Source organism: Haliotis cracherodii, unplaced genomic scaffold, assembly GCF_022045235.1.
Source record: "Haliotis cracherodii isolate W230 unplaced genomic scaffold, xgHalCrac1.p SCAF_2, whole genome shotgun sequence".
NCBI lineage: Eukaryota > Metazoa > Mollusca > Gastropoda > Lepetellida > Haliotidae > Haliotis > Haliotis cracherodii.
In genome coordinates, this window is record NW_027266275.1 from 52,746,236 (window position 1) to 52,767,067 (window position 20,832).

The 20,832-nt window shown below is 37.3% G+C and overlaps 1 protein-coding gene across 1 annotated transcript in view; it reads left to right on the top strand.

The window, feature by feature from the left end:
• The window catches only part of LOC139468219 (coiled-coil domain-containing protein 154-like), a 53,993-nt gene that overhangs the window by 1,497 nt on the left and 31,664 nt on the right, over positions 1–20,832 (top strand). The gene's annotated exons all lie outside the window — the stretch shown is intronic.

Below are 20,832 nucleotides of genomic sequence, written 5' to 3' on the forward strand. Positions count from 1 at the left end.
TGACAGTCATATGTCATATGTCAATGTTAGGATCGCCTGCAGTCATGGCACTCAACACAGTACACAGCTCTCAATATCAGGTACGACTCCAAGCCCTGCTACACAGGCTGATTGTTGATACAATAATTTCCTGTGTTGTTAACCATCAAATTGCCCGTGTCAGTCATGGAACCAGATGATATGTCTACTGTTCTGGAATGTACCTTACACAATTTTTGTTATAACAAATCAATGGAAGAAACTTAAGGGGCTCACCCGAGACCCAACAGAAGCATTCAGTTATGCAGTTTTTCTCGTAATTGTAAGCAATGTACTGAATGAGAGTCAATATCAGTCAGCGAATCACTAGTCTGAACCACAAGTCTAGTCAAATTGTGTTGAGTATTGTAAGCTCATAACATAATATAATAACGTAACATCTGCTGAAACTGATCCCTGAAGAGCCAAGTTCAGCCCTCTAAGTTTTTGGTTTTTTTGTTATGGCTCCCCACATGAATATTTTAGTTTTTAGGAGCCAACAGATATATTAAACCGATATTATTGCCGTCGGTTATGTTTACTCTTAAGTTGCCAAGTGGCAAGCAGTAGATAGTTTTTAGTTGACAATCATAGATTTATGTTACATTTGGCCACCAAAATGGTCGCTTCTTAGAGGGCTGAAGTTTCAAAGCATGTAGACCCAATTTGGTTTTGGAGCAGACTTCTATTTATACCAATTATCATTCTTTGTTATCTTTGTTATAAATATGTGTATCATGGAGCAATTTTTTTTATTTTTCCATGATACACAAAACTGATTTTCATAATGTCAATATTTTATCTTTCCATAATACACAAAACTGATTCTCATAATGTCTATATTTAATAGGAAGACATATCTGGTTATCCTCATCAAAAGTATCTATGTGCCTAAAGTTAATATATGACTATCTGGGTGATAGATGTGTATTTGACCAGCCCTGTTAATTTCTCAGGAATATTTCCATCAATCATTATGTTCAGATAGCATGCACTTGACTTGAGGTATTCAAACTGATAACATCAAAGTGTGTGTGATGAAACTCGACCTGAGTTCTCTGTGATGGTGATAGCATTGTGAGTTTTATACAGCCCTGTCAGACCTGCCTTGTTAGGTGTGCAGGTATGGTATGGCTCTAGCAGCAAGTTATGGTCTGAAATACCACTCTTTGTGGGGTAGGTAACTCAAGCCATCATGTGAGTGAGGGGGCATATCAACATGAGAGTTGTCATTAGTTGATCAGGTGTGTATTATAATATATACATCGGCCCTGTGAACATCCTGGTAGAGAATAGGTCTTCAGCAACCCATACTTGCAATAAGATGTGACTATGCTTGTCATATGTAGCGACTAACCGGATAGGGTGGTCATGCTCGCTGACTTGGTTGAAGCTTGTCATCGTATCCAAATTGTGTTGATCGATGCTTATGATGTCATTCACTGGTTGTCTGGTCCAGACACGATTATTTACAGACTGGTGGATCCTGAGGTAATGTCTTAAGATCTATTGTGGACACAGATGGTCCGGTCACCTAATGGGCCACAATTTGCTGTTCCCTTATCCTGGTTTGCTCTGATTATATTTCGAGGTTTCTCAGCACAAACCTGTGTCTGTGGGTTTCACCAAAGTGATAACGTCTGAGACCTGCATCACCTCAGACTTTCCTTACACTTCTGTCTGACATGCTGTGATATAACTGAAATATTGTGCGAACTCACTCACTCACTCACTCACTCACTATGATGTCACATACTTTAAAAAAAAAAGAAGATATATAAGAAAAAACTAAACTAACTCAAACTAGGGTGAAAAACTTACGATTTCTCAGCTGCCAGAATTCACTCAAGTAACGCCAGGGGGGATATTAATGGTCTGCAAAGCATTGTGATGCAATTTCATTGCAGCGATATCTACAATGTAGATATGGCTTGATCTCACCCAAGGATATCTCCTGTTGCAGCCAGTTTTGGATGATAAGTTGTTTTGTCTCAATCCCAAATTAGAAAAACATGTCATTTGGCTTGGCAAATGGATTCCACCTTAATTAAATATTAAGTTTGATCAATATCTATATGAACAACTTTGATTTAGCTCTGATTGTTTTTTCACATTACCAAGGCAAGTACAGTTACCATAGAAGCATGTGACGTCATTGCTTTCCTACCCGTGAAGATTCCTGGGTAGAATAGGTTTTCAGCAACCCATGCTTGCTGTAAAAGGTGACTATGCTTGTCATAAAAGGCGACTAACGGGATCGGGTGGTCAGGCTCGCTGACTTGGTTGATGCATGTCATAGATCCCAATTGCGTGGATCGATGCTCATTATATTAATCACTGGATTCTCTGGTCCTGACTCGATTTTTTACAGACAGCCGTCATATAGCTGGAATATTGCTGAGTGCGGTGTTAAACAACAAACCAAAACCAAAAACCAATCATTGCTTTCCAGAATGTTTAAGGTTGCATATCTTACATTTTATTGCCAGCACACCACTCATATGTGCCTTGTTTTTACTGGTATTAAATGTGAAACTTTTAATATTCGTCTTCTGAAGTAACTATATCTTGAAATCTACTAAAATCATTTTGTAACGACAAAAAAGCAATTGAATAAAACTATCATTCCTTTCTTTGTTTTTAGAGTTGGAGATCAACATCATCACATCTAATGTCAGACTTTAACAAACATTTACATTAAAGAAGAAATAAAGTTTGATACAACCCCTTGACAAGTTGAGAAATGCAATAATCAGTGAAAGTCAACTACCTTGGTGTAATAAATGAGAATATTCAGGGACTCAAGCTTGGTCAGGGCTGACAACAAACATTTGATGGCCCTTCATGAGAATATGTCAAAGCAAAGAAACACTCCTGCATTTTTAAGTTTCTTACACATAGCTGTACTGAAATCTTGGTGTTAAGGTTGAAGGAAGGCCAGTGCATCTGGCACTGATTTGTGGAAGGATTGATGACAGAGATGTGAATGTTCCCAGTATGGAGGGGTTTAGAGTTCTGACTTCCCCTCTTCAAGATGAGCTCATAGATGTTATTGTGACTGACATTGTTGGTAATATGGCTGATAATCTCTTAATTCTCAAGAATTATAAACTGTCATATGTATAGTTACTGAATTTTCATCTCAGTAATGGCTGCAGTACGTCCTCAGAGAAAGCCACCTCCATCTAATCGAAGGTGAGAATAAGCCTTTCTATGGTACCGGTACTTGATTTATTTATACTCAAACATTAAATATTTAGAACTTTTATCAAATCAATGCAATAGTGATGGTTCATGTACTGATGAATGCATACTGTAAATCATGAAATTAATGCGTCCATCAACCCTTGGCCTAAAATGTGTCATGAAATTAACAGTAGTAGCTTGTTGTTTTTCTTTAAGTGTTTAAGAGGTCGCCGTCTGCCTCAGCAATTTGGGCTGTTCTGTCCCTCTTTGGGACTCATTTGTGAGAGTAGGGTGCACATATCTATTGTGAGTTTTAGTATTCATAAAATGTCTGTTTTTGTATTGATAAGATTTCTATTTTCGTATATTGATATGATTTCATATTTATCTTTGGCTGCTCTGTTTATATACTTTCAAGTAGCTGTCCATCTCTCAGAAATAGAGTAAGTTGGGCCTTTGCTATTGCATCTCTTGTCTTTAGGAGATCTAAGACAGATAACGAATCTAACTGCATTTCTTGCTTTAACCGAGGCCATTGTCCAGTGACATAGTATCAGATTATTTCTTCCTTTTTTCAACTGATAGCGACCTGTCTTGCAGGAAGCTGTCTATGAAGTTTGCAAATGTTCCCTTCTACTCCATTTTGTACTAGTTTGCTGAGAAGTCTTTCATGCCATACCATGTCGCAGGCTTTGCTGAAGTTCAGAATACTGCACGGCTAGGTATTGTCTGTTTAATTGAGCATTTTTATTCAATTTTCTAGTCTTAGTATATGATCTAGATAGGAGTGTCCCCTCCTGAAGCTGCTTTTATCAGGTTTGATATGTTTGCCAATTTCAAGGTGATGCATGAGCCTTTTTGTAACCATGGCTTCCCTGCTTTTGAACTATAAAAACTAGTCAACAAACAATAACACAAAAGGCTGTAGACTTAGAATTGCATGATAAAGTAATGAGAGTTATCAGGTCCGTTGAATAATATCATTTGCTGTCTTCACAAACTGAACCTCAACTGCTTGACATGCTTGACATGTGATCTAACTTCCGTGAAATCAAAAGCAGGAAATTCTAAAAAAATGCATATTCAAATAAGATAGGCCGGTTCACCAATGAAGATTGTACAATGAAGTGTTGTTACATGTTAACGCATGAGTTAACGCATTATCCTTTGAACGTAAATAAGCTGTTATGTATTCACTTCGACTGCTGGTAGTGTACTAGACATTTTCTCAAAATGGGTGAGCAGTGTTTTGTTGTAATTATAAAATAATTGGACCAGGTCACCAAGAACACAGACTGTGTCTTACATGGTTGGCGACTGTCAAGCTTGATCAATTTGTGTAAACAAACAGACCACACTTGATGCAGAACTTGGTGATAAGCACTGTCTAACTCTAGCTCAATTACATTATTTATTGTAGGCTTTGTTAAAAATATCCTTGTTTCCGCCCATGGCAATATACTCCAATGTGCCCAGATGAAAATGCTCCTAAGTCTTTTGTAGGCACTGCTCTAATGTATCTAGGTTTGGCCATAAGAAATAAATTGTTAGGTTTGCTTATCCCTTACTGCCTTTCATCATTTTATTGTCCCCAAGTACCTAAGGATGAAGAAAGTTGTTACATGTGTAACCCTCTTGACTTGAAATAGATTCATGCTTTATGTGAATCACATCCATTGATAGTTAATGTACACAGACGCTTTGAAACAAATAAATGTGATATAAAAAATATGCCTCCTGTCTCACAACTTTTTAAGCATTTTGGCGAAACTAATTCCATAATTTAATAGATTACCACACTCTGACACAGTATACTGGCTCCAAGCCAACCAGTCCTTGTTTTATCCCCTTAATGGCAAGCACAAGGCAGGGTAACAACAAACACCATCTTTTACTTCTTTTTGTATGACATGGCCTGGTCAATTGAATCACCAACCATCAATTCTCCGAGCAGATGCTCTGTCCTCTGCCATCCATACTACTCTGTTTGTTAATAGTGTAAGTGTTAATTAGGATTCTCCTTCCCCTTTTTCCATACATTGAGATCCATTTATTAATAATCATCATCATCATGATCCAAAGTTGCAATGCTTTCAGTGTCCTTTTATGATGCAATTTTAATTATATGTAAATTGGAAGCCCGTCAGTAAGTATAACCTTAGGAGTCGGGTACTATACCCATTTCCTTTGGTCACTGGTACCTATCAACCACTCCTTGGTTCCTGGGATGATGTAGCTCAATAATACAAGTCAGCTTGTTTGCTCAAGTCCTTTTATTTATGATGGAAGTTATCATAAATACACATACACGGTTCTCAGATAGTTTCTTGTAGCCTTACTAAAATACAACACCTACCTAAAGGATGCATCAACTAAGAGCCTGATAGTATTTCTGATCGACTCTTAATTCTGTTACTTTTTCTGATCCGGACTTCCAATATACAGAGAGAACCTCTCTGTTCAGCCGTGAGTTTCCGGACAACTAACAAAATACTATCAATGACAATTTTAGTTCCTCCCACCGAAATAATGTTTAAAGTCATATGATATGACTCATCCGCTTATTTCAATAGAAGCTAATTTCTATTCCCCAAGTGGCAGACTCAGTTTGTGCTATCAAACTCTTCTTGTCTAAAATAACTCAGTTACGTAACAAACTAATTCATTAGTCAATCGAACATAGTTCATAGTATTTACCAATTTACCAAGAGATCCTGAATCAGATTCCAATCAAGCAATAATTCATACAGTCAAGCAGTAGTTCATACAATAGTTGGTCACTTCAAGACTGATAATCTATTCCATCTTTTCATATTCTGATGAGAAGTAGTGTCACAAAGAGAAATAGAATCAATAACCTTTTGACCTCGAAGGTCGAGGCCTCCTCCCAGTACCTTTATCCTTCCCATGTCCATTTCATATTGTAACTTAGAACTTTATAGAATTTCATAAACGACATATTAAGTTAAGATTAAAACCTTTTTTACCAAAATCCCCTGGTTAAACAAGTTTTGCTGCAATTCTGGTAGAACTTACTAGACCTGCTGCAATTCTGGTAGAACTTACTAGACCTGCTGCAATTCTGGTAGAACTTACTAGACCTGCTGCAATTCTGGTAGAACTTACTAGACCTGCTGCAATTCTGGTAGAACTTACTAGACCTGCTGCAATTCTGGTAGAACTTACTAGACCTGCTGCAATTCTGGTAGAACTTACTAGACCAGTGCCGAAGATTTTACATTTTACTTGCCCAAATTTGTCCTTTTCTATCCTTTTGAGTGCATTTTACCAGTGAGAAAAAAATAACTGCTGTTTTCTGCCATTGTGTCAACCAATTTTAATGGGTCAAAATGATTCAAATAATAACGAACCTTGTTATATCTAATTTTACGCAGATGCTATATCAGGACTCCGAACATATTGCAATATGTATTGTTTTAAAAGCAGCGTAGTCCTACTTAATGTGTGTGTGTGTGAACATTCATGAGTAATAGCACACTCCGACATGATTGGGAGTCATTGAGATTGAAAATGTTAGTGGTGCACTGGCTTTCCATGTGTCTCTCCATTTGTACCGGTAAGTCAGGGAGACTCCCTGGGGACTGTTGTGGGGGTAACAGGGTGACTACTGTACAAGTAATATGTGACGTATTTGTGAAGCCTTATACTACTTATGGATTGAATATTTCCTGTTTGAAATGAAATATATTGATTATGTAGATTGAATAAGGAAAATCGGACATGACAAATGACATGGACATAGTTGAATTGCTCTCATGGTATTTTTTTTGCATCCCATGATACTCATAGTGCAAATAAGTTGCGTCTTGTCTACATTCGTATATGTCTAGGATGCAGGGTGAAGCAGGGGTGTTCTTTGGAGTTCCTTCTCATGCTTGTGTTCCTTGCTGTAAATTCTCAACTACATAGTACATTTTGTGACTTAGAGTCAGGTAATTACTCCCCTTGATGGTGTTGAAATCATTAGCTGTCCAGTGTAATTTGTATTTAAAATATTGGGTTTTACGGCAGAATTTAATTTGTAAAGTAGCAGTTTCTGTATGTTAATATTCAGTGTCAAATTACATAGAACTGAAATCATCATACTATCATATTTCTGATATTTAAGATATTTTGCATATGGGGATATTAATAAGATTGAATGCTTTCCAGAAGAATATTTGAATATGTGAACATGTTCAAAAGTATATTATGTATAGTATGACTATATTATCGCAGGCTCTATATTTTCTCAATAGATGTATCAGTAAATATTATAATCCACAAACCCCTGTCGACAGGTTACTTATAATAAGGATAAGAATAATGTGCACTTATGATACGCTAGCCTCCATGATGTAGCAGTTCATGCTCAAAGCGCTACATTCAACTCTGGAAAGCTTTTTTAAACAAATGTGTCTTTAGTTTTGCTTTGAAAGTCTGAAATGTTGAGGAAAGTCTAATCTCAAGTGGAAGATCATTTCATAATTTTGGGGCAGCCACACTGAAATCTCTTATGCTAATCTAAGCCAGATATTTCATCACCTGATCGAATACAGGACTCATTGAGGTATGTCACGGCAAAGACATATATATACATCTTTGGTCACGGCTACTTGTACATGTTCAATTTTTTTATGACAGTTTCCGGAATGTTTTTGAAGTGGATTTACCCCTACCTCCATTCAAAATTGATTAGAAAAGAACACATTTGTTTGGACAATGTCCTTTGGCCCAACCTAGGTCGCATGCATACTGATGCATAATCCAAAACAGGAAGTGATGTAAAGAACATATTCCACACCTATCATACCACAAAATAGTCATACCGCGATAATATTGAGTTGCCCCCAGTTACTTTGATTACCGAACTCGGTAAAGAAAAACAGCATCGATCAGTTCTAATTGATGAGTCATAAAGTTGAACACTTTAAGAACAAGAGACATTTTGCATATGATTATTAAATATGTTACTATAAGCGTGTGCCATTATGATCCATTATAAATTAACTACTTTGTTAATATAGCATACCATTCTACTTTTTGTCTGCTAAATATTTATTGCTTTTTCTCCCAGTATATCTCTCATTGTTTTTTTATTCCTGTCCCCGCTGCTTGTTCTTGAAGTGATATATGTCTTTACTTTGTATCAATATACCTGGAATTGTATCATTCTATGCATAGCGCAATGGTTATCATTGGTGTCAGATTGAAGATAAATGATTTAGTATTAACATGATAAGTTATACCAAAATACAACAGTTTAAAAGTGAAATTATATATACGATTTAGGATTTGTCATTGACACATCCGATCATGTATCATTAATTAAACCACAAGCCAACAAATTGGACAATGCCTGATTTATTTGAAACAATGCCTCTTCATGTATTTCAGTTATAATCCTGTGATAATGTTGATGAATCTGTTTTGGGAAACTCATGTGAGAATGCATGCATTACCCTCACTCGTGCTCAGTAAATACAAGGATTCTGACACACATTTCTGAAATCACTGTGACACACATATTCATAAAATAATCTATAATGTCTCACTCATGTAATGCAGCTCTTCAACGAGTGCTCTTTAGACAAGAGGAAATGTGAGGCAGCAGGATCTCTATATAAATCCCCGTCGTCTTGACCATCATTACAGCGAAGGTCATGAGTGATGGTTCATCCCAGAAAAGTCTTCATTTTGACGCTGATCCCCAGTCCCCAGTCCCCTGTCCCCTGTTCCCTGTCCCCTGTCCCCAGTCCCCAGTCCCCAGTCCCCAGTCCCCTGTCCCCAGTCCCCAGTCCCCAGTCCCCTGTCCCCAGTCCCCAGTCCCCTGTCCCCAGTCCCCAGTCCCCAGTCCCCAGTCCCCTGTCCCCAGTCCCCTGTCCCCAGTCCCCAGTCCCCTGTCCCCAGTCCCCTGTCCCCAGTCCCCAGTCCCCTGTCCCCAGTCCCCTGTCCCCAGTCCACACTCCCGAGTCCCCTGACCCCTGTCCCCTGTCCACAGTCCACAGTCCACAGTCCACAGTCCCCTGTCCCCAGTCCACAGTCCCCAGTCCCCATAGTAGTTGTAACCTGCAACACCTTTTGGGTATAGATTCCAGGGTATTGATTTCTAACGACTAGAGAGAAGGCAACAATGTGAGGAAATATATCAACACACTGTGGAATTCATGCTGCTTTACTATGATATTGCATGTTGCATAACGGAACTAATGTCATTCGTTCATCATGTATGTCCTGAATAGCACATTACAGTTTGGTATTAATATTTAATATTAAAGCTTGCTATGCATCATCCCTCTCAGTGACTCCACACCTCTGTAGTACCATGGCTTATCATGAACAGATACCTTGACTTCAGGTCTGTACAAATGTCATATACACAGTCATTATTTTGATATATGGGCATTTTATATGGGTACTTTTTCTTGGTTTATGGATCTGAGGATTCCAAAGATTATGAAAGTCACAAATACAGTCAAGTCTCGTTAATATGACATCGTTGGTTGCACATGATTGTGTCGGATTAACGAGTATGTTAGATTAACGAAATTAAGTGATTTGTGATCGAAAATCGGACGTCTTCACGATAGATAATAACCGTGTGTACCTTGTAATAAAATCATTAAAAACGAAATAATAATAATTTTCCCATTTATACATAACAATAGAGACATTTGAATAGCTTTTCCTGTTAATTGTTAAGTTAATCTCTGCAGCCAGTGCGTGTCAAAACACAGGGTTGTGTACTCGCGGGCAGATGACCACGGAGTACCCTGACCACTGTGTCGGATTAACGAGACTGATTAATGAGTGATTTCGGTAATTCGTTGCAAATTAGGTGTGTCGGAGTCGGAGTGCGAGAATGTCGGGTTAACGGGACTAAATAGCACCGAATCAATCGGTTCCCATCATTTATGTCGGATAAAGCCGAGTGTCGGATTAACGAGTGTCGGATTAACGAGACTTGACTGTAGTTATTTCTTGTTGAAAGCTTTCTTTATAATGGTTGAATTACATTTTCTTTATCAGTCAAACAACAGAACAAAGGAAGAGTTACATATCATTCATGTAGAAATATTTCTTTCATGATTGAATTGTTAAATATTAATTGACTTGATTTGTTTAGCTCGCATGTCTGTCAGTTGTAACCAATATATTTATGCTGAAGGGGTCATTGTCGGCACAGGTTCTACAGATATGCACCCCAGGTACATGTCTGTAAAATCAGAATACAGAAAGGTACCCGGTACCCTAAACAGCAGATGAGTCCATATTCCTGAACCTGAAACCAACACTACAGGGTACATACCTGTACTGACAATAACCCCTCAGCCCTATTTATCATAACACCATGAAATGATCAGGGAGTTTTTGTGCACAGATTCATGCATAGAAAGCAAATATTTCATGCTGTGATTTATACAGACGTCACAATATTAGGACCAGAGATCTTTGAGAAATCAATACTTGATGCTTTCATAACTGTTTATTTTGTGGGTTGTAATTATTGTAGTTATAGATTATGGCCCAAGTCAAATATACAGCTTCAAAAATGATCCTCTGGTGTACCAACTCTCTATTCATTTATCTCTGATAATGCAGTTGATTTGATCCAACATTCTGACCAGGACTCTCGGTCTGTCAACATAATCCTTCAACTGAGCTGACAAATTGCTATCGGATGTTGGCTTTAATAAGGTCTCATTTCATTAAGTCAAGTTAGAGAGGCTTCAGGTAGAGTCAGGCTGAGTGACAGAACAGAGTGCACTTGTCATAAGTATATGGGAACAACTGGTGAATGTAGAAAGTGTGGATTTCCACTAGGCCAGTTGTAGACACAGGGGTGACGAGCTCACTATCCCAGCACCCCTGTATATAACCTGTTTATGGAAGAGCATACGCTGTTGTGGTGTGCACCTAGCTACATGGCTGTTTACTTGTTTACTTCTTCAATAGACACTCTTTGTTCAGGCTGGAGGGGGGCTGGAGCCAATCATGCATGTCTGGGCCGTGACCGGCAAAATGGCGATCGTGTTCCTACTCATTGATACAGGATTACTTTCATCAGTGTCAGTGGTTTATTCATGATTCATGATACTGATCCGGATTGTTTATAATTCACAAGTACCAAGCAGCTTGGGAAACATCTTCTTCACTCGGAAATGAATCGTTGAAACCCAACACATGATATGGAAAGAATGTACCTTCACATACCTTCTGTTATGAGTTTCTTACACTGGTGAAGTGCCAGGTAGACCTGATTGCTGGTCAGTCATATGTGATAATTAATGAATGTTGGATCATTTGTGTAGTCCCGTTGATGGATGCATGGCTTGTTCCCGAAGATCGATTTATACCGCAGATCAATAGATTGGTCTTCAGGCTTCAATGGAAAAGTATCGCTTCACCGCTGATAATGCTCTAGGTTCCATTCTTTTGAAGTAAGTTTAATATTTAGTAAATAGTTCTTTTGTAATTTTGTTCGATTTATCTATGTCTTGAATGAATACCATATTGTCAAACAGTGAAAAATATCAAAAGACCATTGTCAATATATGGTAAGTCTACATTAAACAGTTTTTGTGTATCATGAAAATAACATGGTGTGTTATTAGTGTCAGTCTAGTAATATTTCAATGACATAGTAAATATTGATATCATTTTAGCATTGATGTCACTTATAAAACATGATGATGAGGTATGGATCTTACATAATGTTTTTAATGTAATAACTCCAGGACAGGTAACTTTAGAACCAGGTTGTCTCAATATTATATGTAAGCAAGTCTACAGACACCTTTTTGATATCCAGAAAAATAATCTCACGTTAATTTTTCTTGTACATTTACAATGAGAATCTTCTTGAAATATAAAGAAACTGAATTAACTTGTGTTAGCCTCAGATGCACATATACAGATTAAATCGATGCTCATGATGTTAATCACTGTAATATTGGATTATTTACAGACCCCCGTCATTTAGCTGGAATATTGCTGACTCTGGCATCAAACAACAAACAAACATTTACAGACTTGAAACCTAAATACATGTATAATTATCTATCTGATGTTAACTTTAACGTACATCTTTTTTTCAGTATAAACATGATAAATAAATCATCTTCTAATGTTAACTTTACATTTACAAATGTTTTTTTGTGAATGAAATAACATAAAACAAAATTTCTGAAAGTAGTGGTATGTTTTAGCCCATATTTTGTAAGCTCATCTGGAAGTGGTATTGAGTTTGTAGTTTGTATTTAAGCTTAAGACGCACATAGTTGTTAGGTCATGTATGCCGAATCATCAAATATTTTGTCTCTAACCAGTAGAACTGGATGGTTACCATATATCACCATCTATAAAGCGACCCCTGCCTATAAAGGGACCCCACTGTAAAAAAACTTTAAAATCAATCTTAATTTATATGGATACCCAATTGTGGGGGGGACATCAACATTCTTCTACCCTGTGTATAGGGTGACCCCTCTTGTAAAGCCCCTAATTCTAGGTACGAAAAACATGCCTTATACACGGCGATATCCGGTATACATACAATACTGGTACTCTTATGACACATGTCACTATAACTTTTGAATGAATATTCACAATCATTATCTTTGAAGTTTTTCTTCTAATTATTTCTGATGATTTGATAAGATCAAATCAGCTCCCTGTCATTTTTTTAAGAACAATTTTTGTTTGTTGGTCCTGATAATCAGCACATCATCGTCCATGACAACTGTTTGTAGCTGGTTGGTTTGCCTTAATTACGTCATGTACGCTGATGAACATCCTACAGCGGGAAACTGTGTAGTTAGTTAAACTGAAATGTAGACATTCTCATTGATTCAGTTGCTCCAGTCTGCAGTACAGTATTGATTACTTGTCATGATCTAGGTGCGCTGCATGTCATCCTTATCAGACAATGGTAGGAGGCTCCTTGTTGTCCCTTGTTGTCCCTTGTTGTCCCTTGATGTCCCTTGTTGTCCCTTGTTGTCCCTTGATGTCCCTTGATGTCCCTTGTTGTCCCTTGTTGTCCCTTCATGTCCCTTGTTGTCCCTTGTTGTCCCTTGTTGTCCATTGATGTCCCTGGTTGTCCCTTGTTGTCCCTTGTTGTCCCTTCATGTCCCTTGTTGTCCCTTGATGTCCCTTGTTGTCCATTGATGTCCCTGGTTGTCCCTTGTTGTCCCTTGTTGTCCCTTGATGTCCCTTGTTGTCCCTTGTTGTCCCTTTTTGTCCCTTGTTGTCCCTTGTTGTCCCTTGTTGTCCCTGGTTGTCCCTGGTTGTCCCTTGTTGTCCCTGGTTGTCCCTTGATGTCCCTTGTTGTCCCTTGTTGTCCCTTGTTGTCCCTTGATGTCCCTTGTTGTCCCTTGATGTCCCTTGTTGTCCCTTGATGTCCCTTGATGTCCCTTGTTGTCCCTTGTTGTCCGTGAAGCATCATACACAATGTAATCTTGCTAGGATTAAAGCATCTAATTTCTTGTCCAAGATTGTCTGCATCGTACAAACCTATTTACCAATCTTGTCTATTTATTATTCATTAGACTTTACTTTAAGATAGCATCTTAATCTAATCCTTGCATGATTGTCAATTATGGTCATTTCCTGATTGAAATAGGGAAGAACTTGGACTTGAAACTTTGTGGATGCAGTATCTTTGTTCTTTGTATAACTTCAGGACTTCTGTGATGGTGTTCTCAAGGTTCATCACGCATTGTAGAGAAAAAATAAATGAGGCTGTCGTTTCCTGTAGTTTTGCTTTACGGGCTTCTAAATGCATATCAAAGACTTCTATAGAACCAGTACAGTAAACCCTTTGATATTTGTTTGATAAGAAACATGTTGTTCGACAAGTTTAAGTATTCCTCCATGCTTAGAAAGAACAAATTTTGAAATATTATTTTTGTTAGAACTGCAACAATGAGTGTTTGGCTGCACATGCCTCTGGCTTGCAGTAGTAGTCTGTTAATGAACTATATTTATTTGAGGGACAGGAGGTGTAATGGGTTTGGATGTTATTTGCACCAGTAGTTAGAAGCTGATGGCTGATGATTTCCAGTACATTAATATCTGTTTTGAAGGCCACCAAATAAATGTTTTAACTACCTATATTTGATGATCAGGTCATGAGGTCTGAGTGGATCTTGATTTATGTAAATGATGAAAATACAAATTTTGTTGTGAAACACCTTCCTTTGTATAAATGTATTTGAAAACTATACAAGGCCCCTTTCCATAGGCTATGCTCACTGTGATAGTTGCCCTTACAAGATTAAAGGTACCAATTACCCACAATAATATGCGACCTAAGCTCTTTGAAAATTAAAAATGAGTGCTCTTTTTAAACAATACACAATTTTTATAGATTGAGCAGTACTTGAAAACTTAGTTTGGCAAATCTATTTTTGTTTTAAGTTATTATTATTTTTCATATTTGTAATCTACTATTTAAAATTTCATGTGAATTGTATATAAAATCACATTAAAGATTCATGTTTAATGCCATAATTCATTAATTGTGATAGAAATTTCAAACCAAATCAGTTTCTATTAAATACCATTTCTTTCCATTAAGCAGATAAAACTTCAATACATATAATATGCACAAGTTGAATATTAAGTTACAATACAGTGTATATTGTTTCCATGACTACACGTTGCAAAGTGTTTATGAGAACATACAGTAATATTACCTAACTTAAGTATTGCCAATACCGTATGTAGACATTGTGGAGTGTAGATGTGACTGCAACGCTGGTACACACAGAGTGTTTGCCTGGAGTTCCCCACCATTAGACACCGTTGTGTCCTGTGTTGACACCACTTGCTTCATGTTTACTTGGCACACTGTAACTCTCATGCTAAGCTGGAAGATCTGTATGCTCAAATATGTCCGAGCTAAGTGGGAGCATAGAGTGAACACTTATGGCAAACAGATTGTGAGATGACAAAAAAGGGAATTATATAGATTGGCTTTTTTTGTGGTTTGTTGTGCATTATTTTATCTGTGCTATACTCTATCATAGGGGGCGGTCGGGTAGCCTCGTGGTTAAAGCGTTCGCTCGTCACGCCGAAAACCCGAGTTTCGATTCCTGACATGGTTACAATGTGTGAAGCCCATTTCTGGTGTCCCCCGCCTCGATAGTGCTGGAATATTGCTAAAAGCGGCGTAAAACCATACTCACTCACTCACTCACTCACTCTATCATAGGAGGAAATGGGCAAATCTTGTCATGTGGTCAAATGTGCTGCAATTTGCTGTGAGATAGAGTAGCATCCCTCAGCATTGCCTGAATCCACTGATAATGAGTTTAAATCCAAAATGCACCTCTATTATGATCCATCAATCTTTAACTCGATGTGATACCTCCCTGCATGTATCACGTGCGTGCGTGCGTGCAATTGAGGTGAGGTGAGGTGAGGTGAAATGGGGTTTAACGTCTTGTCCAAGATTATTGCACTTATATAGCGTTGGCATGTACGGGTGTGTGTGGCTGCTTGTACTAGTCTGGATTGATGCCAATTTATAGTGCTAGCTCACTGAGATATCATGCCACAGTTTAACATGAATACCCTACTCAGACACAGTATACTAACTCCGAGCCGACCAGTCCTTGTTTTAGCCCCTTAATGCCAAGCGCCAGACAGGGTAACAACAAGTACCATCTTTTAACGTCTTTTGGTATGACGTGGCAGGGGATCGAACCCCGGACCTTCCGCTCTCCGGGTGGACACTCTACAACTAGACCACAGAGGCAGTCTTGTTTTCAGATATGTTTACCGGTAGTTGAATGTTTTGCTCACTCACACCAAGAAGCTGACACAATTTCTACTAAAATGACCAGATCTGTATGTAGAGAGTTATTGTATTGGAGTAAACAATTTAATTTAATGAGATTGCAGATCCTTACTGGTCTTCCTGCATGAAAGTGACACCAGTCCTGTAGAGATTCCAGGTATGACGCCCCATCAATATATATCGATGCATCACAGATCTACACCTAATAATACAACAAACGATACAGTTGTCCATATATCAATTCATATATTCATTCTGTATCTCATTTTCAGAATGTAATATTTTGGAAATTTGGCAATAACTTGGTCTGACACCATTAGGGGCATACTGCCTGTCACAGTGAGTGAGTGAGTGAGTTATTATTTAACGTCACATGGGCAATATTTCAGCCATAACATGACGAGACTGTCTGTCACAAAAGAAAATACTACGATAATTCTAATTGCATAATGAAGTCTAAATTAACCAATCATCGGAGCTAACAAAGATTTACTTGGGTCTGTCTATTTTCTTGTCCTTAGGACTCCCAGGAATAGATTTTGGGGGTCCAGGCATATGGGTGTGCATGCTCAGAAGCCTCAGGTGTATTATAGATGGGGAGTTCAAGAAGAAATCAACCATTGACATTCTGAACATTGGGTTTGGGTGTATGTCTTACCAGAGTAGAAATGTCAGTTATATGGAACATGCAATCAACAATATTAATAAATATTATGTTTCAAACAGCCAAACTTGTTTGAATCCCACATGACTCGCAATGTAAATTATTTGCATCCATGCTCAATTTGTATGTGTATAGGACACAATTTTCTATGACTGGTAAGACCCTAAGCTACACATCAACTGGTTGAGGACCAGACATCAGAGCAACTTCAGAGCTTTTATTTATTTAAAAAATCCTATATGTGATCAAATAATTCTTTTTAAAAACACATTTCCCTGTATTTTGTACTAAAACTGTGCTCTCTGTTCATGTTAAGCCATTTGTAGACTAAGATATGATCAGTTTAGCCTTCATAAATGTTTTTCTTTTAATGGATATTGCTACATGTATTTGTATGGTTCCTGCTGTAATAGGTCATCACACATCTAATACGAGATACATTATTTTTATGGCATTTACATACTGTCAGAACATTATTAATCTTTGACATTGCCAACGGAAAGCTTTTTATTTTCCATTTACAAGGAAATGAAAGATCTTTTGGAGATTTAGCATTGTTCAGAATTAAGCATGAAAGTCAGGGGTTCCTTGTTATGACCCTTAAGGTTATGTCTTAAGGGCCCCTGTATTCAAACACCATGAGCCTCAGGGAAGGCGCCAACAACTGCAGGGCCCCCCTCAATGTTGAACACTAATAAGACTCATAATAGGGAAGGGAGTAGGGACAACATCAGTAATTAAAGGTTCAAGTATATTACATATCATTATAACTGCATGTACCAACCATGTGCTAGGTGTTATCAAGATCAATGAAGCTATTTGCTTTGATCTGCGTGTATCTCATCTCATGTAATGACTAAAGGAGGCATTATGTGCCCCAGCTAACAGTGACTGCACTGAAGATCACTGCCACCAGTTGGATGTTGATTGTCATCCATTATTTACTGCTTCAATAGTTCTATGTAGAAATGTCATAATTATGCAGTAATTTTACCCGTTATTTTCTGGAGCTTTCATTTGAGTTTGTGTATCAGCTGTTAGCGATAAGAATATATGTGATGACTGACTATAGTGGATAGTAGTTCAAAGCAATTACCGTATTCAACGTAATAAACACCCCGCTCTAATAAGCGCCCACGGCGATATTTGCTAATATATTGGCTAGTGAACAATCCCAATTAGCAACCGTTCCAATTGATCAATGTTCAAAAGTCTTATTTATTCGCGTATAATACGCTGTAGTGTTTTATATGCACCCTTAATTATGATGGTATGTACGGGGAATGTCAATTACATTGGCTTAAATTTACTGAAAAGTGTTCTGTTTGGGGTTTTGTTCAATCAGACATATCAGCCATATTGTACCATATGTCATTCTTGACCATTTCTGAGCCATCTCTGCTTGTATCATTGTAAAATTTGATATGTAGTAAATATGTTTGATTTTTCAGTTTTACTGCATTTTCAACATTTCCTCTGCAAACTCTGATTTTTGTTGTTGAAGTTACTAGCACTTCCTCTAAACTGTGCTCTCAGTATTCCGATCTGATTTTGAACATGGCTGCCATGGCAGCCATATTGAAAATTCCATTTCTGCCCATTGCTCAGCCATATCTGCATGATTCATGATAAAATGTCATATGTAGTAAGTATGTGTTATACTTCGCTGTGTATTGTGATTTTTGACAGCTTCAACCTTCAAGTATGGCTCTGTCTGCCAATAGTGCTGAAAAATCCTTTATATAGACAGTTATGCATGTATTATTGTGTAATTTAATGAACATGATGTGGAGATGTCTGTTGTTTTGAAACATATTTTTTTCTTGTTCTTCTTTATCCTTGTAAGACCTTTCTGATCTGATATAACATTCAAGAAAAAATCAAATGAGGTAAAAGCCTTGTGGCTCTATTTCTTATTTAACACACTTTTATTATGGGGCCACATAACACCTACACTGTTCTATCATTGTATCTATTATTTTTTCTTTTTCACTGAATAGTGTCAGATAACTTAATTCACACCATTTCTGTTTTTGTAATGTCTGTAGACATGATCGCCTCAATAATTCCCATGACTACCACTAGTTACAAGCTCATATTATGGGAGGAATCATTCACATGTGTCAGTGTGCAAAGGAGATAGCGTGAATATTTAATAAAATACATGATAACAATATGTCAATAACACTAGTGCTTTATTTTTGTTTGGGTGTTTTTTCACCAGATAATGTGCGTTTAAATCCAACTTTTAAAGCTCGGCAGGCATGCATTGCTTACAAATTTGATTCAAATAAATAAATCCCTATTTTGTTTGTCTGTACATCAATCTAGAACTTTATGATTACTCTAACGACAAAGAAACAGTGTCTCGTCACCAAGTTCAAGTCTCAGTGCTATATAATGCACAGTAGTCTCCCTTTAATTCACAATTTCTGTATATATGTGACCACCTTGTTAATTCCCAAAGCTAGTTACCAAAACACATTATGTGATGAATTATTTACAGATGTCTTGGTGTGGAGGAGATGGAATGAATATATAATGTAACACATGAAAACCGCTGTCAGTTACAAAAGAACCTGTTATGTCTAAGTGCATTTTGTCAGCACGATAGCCAGAAGGTACATACGTTAAGTTGTCTTCAAGCCATCGTATCTTCAGTTTGGGGTTGTATGAGAACAGCATGGTTTTTTTTCAAGAGGGATGGTATGAATCAATATTTTCCTAGCAACTCTCTATTGGAAACAAAATCCACATCAACAGGACACAATGCAAGTTTATGTTTCCAAAACATTGCAATCTGTTAGTTAGCAACAGCATGTTGATATTTATAATATTGTTCACATTTCACTTGTTCAGTTCTGCTGAGACCAGGTTTTTTTTTGCCATCCTTACACGTTAGTACAATTGTAATTGTCCTCGGGGGATATCTCAGGTCAAGTGACATGCAGGGTAGGTCAGAGCAAAAGAAAATGATCTCATCAAAGTCTTCTCAGCACATTAACATTTCAACATATCTGTTATATTTTATTTTACATCAACAGGAACTCAGTGAAATGGTGCAGTGCATGAACCAAAATCAGTGTAAAGCCTTTTAAATATGTCTCCCTTTGTTAAGCTTCCATGGAAACAATGTGGACTTAATCTAAAAAAACTGTAGGTTTTGTTTCTGAGACACAACTCTCAAGCTAAAGAATATTTTTGCATGAAACTATACCATATACATGTGCAATGACCACATGATCAACTATTGCCTTTTCATATTTTTCAATTTTATTTTTATTTAATTTGTAGTGTTGCCATGGAAACAATTTGGACTAAATCTGAAACAAACAAAAAGTAGCATTTGTTTCCCTCCAAAACTCTTCAGCTAATGTTCTGCACGAAACCATTAACTTTCCAGGCTGTGATTTGCTATGTTTGTTTTTTGGGATATGCAAACAGATTTACAGTAACAACTTGAACTAATGTATCTAAAAAAAGAAGGGGCAGACATAGGTTTTTGAGTAAAAACAAATTCTAGTTTTTATTAGTTGTTTTTCAAAATATTTTCAGTCATAAATTTAATGTTAGCATGATAAGTGTCAGCTTCCAAACTAACCTACTAGTCAGGACAGAAAAACAGGAACATTCAACTTGGCAGGACATTCGGTTAAGTGTTGGTTGTTGATGGTTTGACACTATACTCAACACATTCCTTTATATTTTCCATGTTATGCACCCAGGTTTTGATTTCCAACTCTAATGTATTGTCAGGGAGTATATCAGTCCCCTATGGCAGCGGTCTTATCCCCCAGCAGTGAATCATTTGGCTTACAAGTTCCTGCAACAACAAGTATTTGTATGGTTCAAAATTGACAATTGATTGTCTAAGACTAGTAAACTTTAGAAAAGATAAGTGATTTCAACTGTCGGGTAGCAAATATTTTTTTAGATTAGTGACAATAAAATGTATTTTTAGCCCTGAATTGTGAAAATTGTTTTCTTCTTATTTCAGTTATTCTATTTCAGACATTTTGTAAACCACCTCATTAAATGTAAAAGGCTCTTTCCCTGACTGTGAATGATTCACAGCATCTTATGCATGAAAACTCGTGATTTATGCTTAGAATAACATTTGTATTTCATGTCAGAATTGCTCATTGATTTGCAATGAACAGGT